We start from the raw sequence: 7,623 nt of genomic DNA on the forward strand, positions 1-7,623 counted from the left end.
CCAAGAATAAATCTGAATCTCTAACAACAAATAAAAATAAAGCTTACCAAAAAAAATAAAAAAGAGGCTAGACATTGCTGCTAGCTTGAGCTTCTTCAGTGAGATGAACCCATCTCATTATCTCAATCCTGCAAAATTTTATGCAAAACAATACCCACAAGACAGTAAAAACAAAAAGGAAATAGAAGCAAAAATTCTGGTCTTGGAGATGTTACATATATACACGGGTAATAATGAAATTGTAGAGTTAAGAATGAGGGTAAACTGTTGGAATTCAGTATGATTAAGAGAATTAAAGAATGATTTTACAGTTTTTTAAATCATAGCACATTTAATAAAATAAAGAGAGTTAATGGAGGATATAGAACGGTGCCTGTTGAATTTTCTTAACCTATAACAGTTTTTATCATTAATAAAGCACTTACAAAAGAAGAGGAAGAAAAATTGTAGGGGGGAAAAAATAAAGGAGACCAAAAAAAAAATACTGAAGGAGACAGTTTGTTTTTGTGACCGTTGAACACTGAAAGTCTTCAACGTTTATCCCTTTTTATTGAGCAATTAGTGTAGACATTTATTGACATCTTATAGGGTGAGTGTATTTTTTAGCATATAGTTTGAGAGAAATATTAGAAAAAAGGTCAAAAAATTGACAAAAAAGATAAATATCAATAGAGGCCATAGAGAGGTGTCACATCACCTTGTCTATGCCTAGCTTTATATTATATATAGATTTCTATTTATTATACAATGCATCTCAACATAACTCAAGGAAATTCAAAGAAATTCTTTTATGAAACTTTAAATGAAATAACAAATTGAAAGTTTAATGGTCTCTCTTTACTGTCAAGTAAAAGATTGACCGTGGACATTCACGACCCCATTCTAAAACTAGCCTCTAACATAGTAACATTAATGAATTGACAGACCGTTGAAGACAAAAATTCCCTCGCAATGGTAAGAGCTCCCTCTTACTAGTGATTTCTAAAAACATGCCTCAGAGGAAAATTGGGAGGGCAGGTTGATGATCTTGCTGGATCTTTAGGCCACAGTTATTCTATGCATATGTAGATATAGCAGGTAGAGGTTCCTTAGCTGACCAATAACCCCAACGTTCATTCAGTCCATAGTTAGTTGTCTTGTTCATTCGCGTCCGGAGTATTCTTCATCTCTAGTTATTTTTTTGTTGGTTCGTAGATGCTCATGATTAGTTTGTACCGACCTCATAATTATATATACGGAGGTGCTTATTCAATTTATGTCTTTAACTTCAATTTGATAATAATTTTAGTGAAAATGAAGGGTTAAATATTATGGTTCGTTTGACACGGGGGTTGTTGGGTGCCAATCACGGCAATAATTTTTTTTCATGACAATTCCATTAATTAACAATCCTTTTTGAATAACTATTTCTGTCGCCATTGATTTTCTAGTCTCTTTTCCTATTATATGACATTCCAATTATTTCCTCAACTGATATTTCAATGTACAAGATGTTTACCCATAAATCGGTAGAGTTGAATTTGTATATGTGGTCAAGCACACGAGAAACAATATGATCAAAATGATGAGATAATCAACAGTAATAGAAGAGCACAAAACACAGTATAATTTAAGAGCTTCGCTAGTCAAAGATAGTATAGTATTTAGATCGTCTCCATAGGGATTGGTACAAACAATTACTCAAACAAAATCCTGCTTAGTATTATTTAGGTGATCAAAACTTGAGTTTGTTGTGGTAATAAACCACGATTATCGACTACAACTTAATTAAAGACAACTGACAACGAAAGAAAAGGTTACTATTAATATTAGAAGTAAGGATAGTAGACAAGACATATGCTATATTTTAGCAATTAGACCCAATTCGTTTTTATCATTCTCCTCTAAATTTTATTGAGTCTCTCAAATTCAATAAGTCATTAGTTTAGTACGCAAGAATCTAATAAACATCTTCCGATTATTTATACAGATTTCACAAAATAAACTAATGTAAACCCTGAGAATGTTCAAAAACTATGGATAGAAATAGATCTTCAGACGACTTCTCACGAATATAGTCAGCTTATAACCCAAGATAAATTATTCAAGAGTCTCTTTCGATTACTCAATAAAATCATTCAATCATGAGCAAAATTAGATTTATATCGAGATAATTCATAAAAGACTTTCTCTTCCGATTAAAGCATTCAAGAATATCTCAACAATCAAGTAAAACTACTATTCATGAATTCAAGACTAATGAAAAGCCCTGTGAATATATGCAAGAAAACATTAAGGGTTTAGTATAAAGGAAAACGTCTCTCGAATATTTTCCTCTCTTGGCTCAATCAATAACTCAAGAAGCTCTTTTGATTACTTAGAATAATCACCAATCAAAACCAAACAAAATACTCTCCAATTCAATTCAAAACTCCATTAACGAATTCAAGCAATAAAACAAGAATCGAATCTAAAAATGCCAATCAATACATCATGTCCTGTCAAAACCCTATAAGAAACTCCTCCATAATAGAACAAAAGAACATAGAAGAAATAGAAGTAGAAAACATTACAACCGACGATTTATCCAAACTTCCGTATTGAATCGAATCGTGAAGGAAATAATTAATTTAGCTGTCAAATCCTCTTCTACGCTTCTCCATGCCTCCTAGATAAAAAGGTCCCTAGATAACCTAATTAGGATGAGCTAAAACATTATATAGTCCCAGGGATTTTTTCGTAAAATATCGAAATTAGCCTTGAATTAAATTCCTTGTTGGCTCGCTGTGCGATCGCGCAGTTGGCTAGCACTTGGCACAACATTATGACCAGCAATTTCACAAACTGCCTCTCCTGCGCGATGACTTGTACGATGACACTCCCACGTGCGCGATCGCGCACCACTTCGTGTGTAGTTTCTCACTTGTTTCATCCTATTTTCATCCATTTTGCTCTCCATTTTGGCTCATCCTCAACTACACATAAAATGACACAATTTAGCAATATCCACACATAAAATCTCTAACTTCACATAAAAAACATGACAAATAAGCTCATAAAACTCGAGAAATACCTAACCATCAAATAACCCCACAGTTAAGTTTTGCTCATCCCGAGCAAATTTAAAGCATTAGCTTCACCAAAACTACGATGCACAAGACATTAGAGACAAGAATCAACTCAAACCAAACTCATGACTGCGTACAACACTTATCATTGGTATCTCTAACCTATTGGAAATCAAAGTTAAATCAAAATATCAATCATTGACATGTCTCACCAAAAAGAAGACACCTTTGTGTCACACAATAAAATCATGAACAAACATTGTTGCACCCTATTTTTACCAAAGGTTAAACAAAGCACAACTTATGGAACTCTAAATAATTAATTATATACAGAGTCGCCACCTAGCATTTAAGGTATACTAGGGTACCTATAAATTATTAATATATGCAATTTAATATAGTCTACGAAAATAAGTGAGATTCTAGGTAAGGGTTCAAATTATTCCGAAGGGAAGGTATTAGGCATCCTTCAGAATCCACAAATGTGGTTCACGGCTGGACCAATTTAAACTATACGAGGGATGTGTAAAAAGGCTTTATTATTTACAAAAATTAATAGAATTTAGACTAAAGAATAATATGAATATTCACATAAATAATCATGCAATACGTATTTTATACATATGTGATATAATAATTATTATAAAAAAAAGTTATGTGCAACTTAGAAGCTTGGGTATGTGACAAAGGTATAAAAAATGGGCATGAAATTATTTTGCCCTCGAAGTGAGTTAACTAATTTAACTAGCTAAGTATGTACGCCTAATCAATTAATTATGAGAGTATATTCTAAAGCCTAAATATTGAGGCAAATCACCCTATTTATTCACTTAAGTGTGCTAAGCTATTGAATTAAAACTCTAGCAAAACATGATAACTATAAGAATATTAATTACAAAAATAATAACTGTCTAATATTAATATGTCTAAAACACATAAAATTTAAATCGGCTAAGTAGATCATAAATAAATACCACCAACCTACACCCTAAAAAATAAAGTTGCACTATATTTTATGCTTGCATAATTTAAGAATGTAAAATAAATATAAACAAAGAATCTAAGAAGCTATTTGAACTTCTTTTGAGTGTCATCTTCAAAAAATAACTTCGGATACCTGCATGAGACTTAATAAAAAAATGTTAGTAAGAGAATAAATAATTATCGGATGAATTAAAAAAATAATGAATAAACTAAAAATAAAAATCCGTCTTTGTACATGGAAGGCCTTGGAAATCGACGGAAATTTCTTCATCGGCCATGGTGTGAAACAATGCAGCACAACAACACACAATATCAACAAGCAAGAAAACCTGCTTCCATGTGGGTGAATTTTCACCAAAAAGGCAAGTTTCATCAATCACAACCTGAGCATGATTGGGCACGACTTGCAAAGGAATAACAATCATCAAAACCTTCTTTTCTTTATCTTGCAAGTAAGGCTTCAAAAATGACCAACCAGTTCCAATCAAAACTATCAAAGTGAACAAATTAATACCCCTCAAGAAGCTAAATATATAAAACAAAACGTCCCAACCATGAGCAGTACCAGTCTTCTTAATATACGATTTATCCTCAGCCTCACACAGCAAATTCAATACTTTCAAGATCACAACAGCAAGCATAAAGAAATGAATCCCATAAACAAATAACCTTTTCTTGTAAAATGCAAAAACCCATAAAACCCCCATTAAAACATACACTACAAGAAACAAATAATAAATCACTGGAAGAGCAGTCTTGCCTGCAGACAGAAAATAAAGATTCCCACTTTCGGGTTATAATTATACATAACCGAATGAACATTCATTGAAACTTCCAAATTAGGCATGCAATTAGCAAAAACAAGAGTGAATTGATTCGCTTCACCGACACTAAAAGAAGTATTGAATTGTTTCACAGATGGTTGTTCAAGAACGTGTTGCCAAGCTTCACGTGTAACAAGGGAAAATCCAATTCAGATGGAATGGGTTCGGGTCCAGATTTCGAGTGGGATAAGGTGATGTCGGTTACAGTGAGGTTAAGACGACCGAAATGGGTGAACCCGAATTCATCAAAGGGGATTGTAGAACGTGAATCGGATTGGATCTCTGCTAATGCGGTGGTAATTAAGACAGTAAAGACTATAGAGAAAAGAGAACAATTGAACAGAGCAACCTTGTTTAGTACTACAAGAAAAATGTATTGCGGGTTTTGGGGTTTTTATGGATTGATAAGAAATGTGAGGTGAAGTGTAAGGTTTGCTTGTTGGTTATGATGGTTGACTGAGAGGTGTGGCGGAGGTTCGCCGGAGCTCGGAGCTCCGGCGTAGAAGGTGGCGGCAGGAAAGAAAGGTGTGAGGAGAGGGAAATGTTTAGGGTTTTTGTTAGGAGAGAAGAAGAGCCAAATCTGAAAATTAGGGTGTGTTTGTGCAAATATGTGTTGGATTTCCAATCATTAAATTAATCCCCCCTTTTTCTTATAATATAAACAAACACCCCTTTTTATGCCCAAAAATAATGAAACCATACCCCTTTGTCCCCAACACATCACCTCAATCAACAATTTTTTTAAAAAAAGTGATAAGACCTTTACTTGATCGAATTCTTGCTCCGCGTTTAAAAATTAATTGCTGCAATTTTTTCTACACTGTCGGACTGCACTAAAATATAATTAATTAATACATGTATAAATAATAACGTAAGTATAAAATATAAATATTAATGTGCAAGATATGAAAATGTATTGCTATAAAATTAAGAAACAATTTAATTGCACGAACATGGTAATATTGTGCTATACATGTGCAAAATAATGGTTCTTGAAAAAAAAAAAGACAATAAATTGAGAAAATTCCTAAATTAAGGATAATCATCAATAAATTGTTGAAAAAATGTAAAAATGTGTAAAAAATGTATTTCGTGCTCTTTAACGAATCAGGGCCCCCCAAAACGTTAATTTTAAGCACGTCGAGCCAAAATTAGGTGTCAACAAACATCTCAGAAAATCTTTATTCAAGTGCGCTCACACTCACAAAGAAGTACATCATACTCTTCAAGAATGCCATAGGCCTGGCAATCGAGTGACTCTCCACTAATGCAGTACTTCTCAAGTTGGGATCTTGTAGGACTTTGTATTTGGTTGTAACGTAGGCTAAGGGATAGGTAGGATTATATGGATAAAAGTGACGCAATCCCCTCGTGGCACAACACTAATTGAGTCTTTAGTAAAACAACATTACTTCATATTTATTTTCTTTCAACAAAATCAACCAAACCACCATTTATATCTCCCTTCTTTTGTTTTTCTTTTTCTTTTTCTTTACATTCTATTTAAAAAAAAAAAAAATCCTTCAACACCATTCTTTCTAATTTTTCACCTTTTCAATTCGTAGCACAAACAAGGAACCTTTTCTTCTTTTTTCACGATTAAATTCCCTCACACCTATTTCTTGCAATAAAGCTCAAGTAAAGGGCCAAAAAGAGGACAAGGTGAACCAAAGATCAAGATATATATACACAAAAGGCTAAGGGTAAATATTTGGCTATCAAAAGAATAGGAATTTATCATTAGGCATAAAGAGGTTGACTAGGGATGATAACAATTAATGATCGGTCTATTTAGGCTAAAAGGAAAAAACAAAGAGCTTACGATCCTTTCCCTACTTAAAGAGTGTCTTAAAATTTTTCCCTCAAATCACTACCAAGCCAAGTTCTATATTCTCTCAGAGTATGATTATTGGTTAAAACTTCCTTACCACACACATTCTCAAGAATTGATAAACTCAACTTCAATTGTCAATAAGTTCATTTAACTTTCAGAAAAAGCGAGCATATATTCTACAGGCTGGAAACAATAAACTCCGCCTCTAAGTCGTGTTAAAAAATTCAACACAACTCTATCCTAATAAGTGTTTGGTTCAAAACATTACAACCATAGTAAAGAACCAAACAAGAAACCCATGGAAGTACAATCAAGAAGTTATACTAAAAATAAAGAGGAAAACTTTATTTTTTAATACTCAAAGAAAAGTAATATATACAATCCCTTACCCCCACACTTAAATTGTGACATGTCTATAAAGGAAACTCTCCTGAATTTTTTCCTTATCCGAGAACTTATGAACTCAACCCCTAATTCTGAACTCATTCCTTGTTTTCACTTTTTGGGGTTCTTTATGGATCTCATTACGCTAAATTCTTTTTGAGAATATATGTAAGCCCACCCTTTTCTTTCTTTCTTGCTCTCTTTTTGAGCAGTGAATTGTTCCTGCAGGATGATCCTCAACTTGTTCCTACATTCTTTCATAGGATCAATCAATGCATCTTCTTGAAAATCCCCAAAAATAAGATCCACATGGTCAAGGTTAGAATAAGAAAACAAAGAAGAAAGCTCATGAGAATATTCATCCTCTATGTTCAAGACCATTTGTTTCTCATTCCCCTCCAATGAAGGTTGTAGACGTGGAAAAGTAGATGGGGTTTTGAACTCTTCTTCCATTGCTTCACAACCAACCGAAGTCTGATCATCCTTAATCATCTCAATAGAATCAGAGTCCTCTTGTAGCGTAGCAACTTCCCTCTCTGAATGCTCATTC

The 7,623-nt window shown here is 33.3% G+C and overlaps 1 pseudogene; it reads right to left on the reverse strand.

Moving 5' to 3' along the window:
* Window positions 1-2,423: 2,423 nt before the first annotated feature.
* LOC132619547 (protein CANDIDATE G-PROTEIN COUPLED RECEPTOR 7-like) lies at window positions 2,424-5,004 on the reverse strand (annotated as a pseudogene).
* Window positions 5,005-7,623: the final 2,619 nt, after the last annotated feature.

The sequence above is a fragment of the Lycium barbarum genome, chromosome 11 (genome assembly GCF_019175385.1).
Source record: "Lycium barbarum isolate Lr01 chromosome 11, ASM1917538v2, whole genome shotgun sequence".
Taxonomy (NCBI): Eukaryota; Viridiplantae; Streptophyta; class Magnoliopsida; order Solanales; family Solanaceae; genus Lycium; species Lycium barbarum.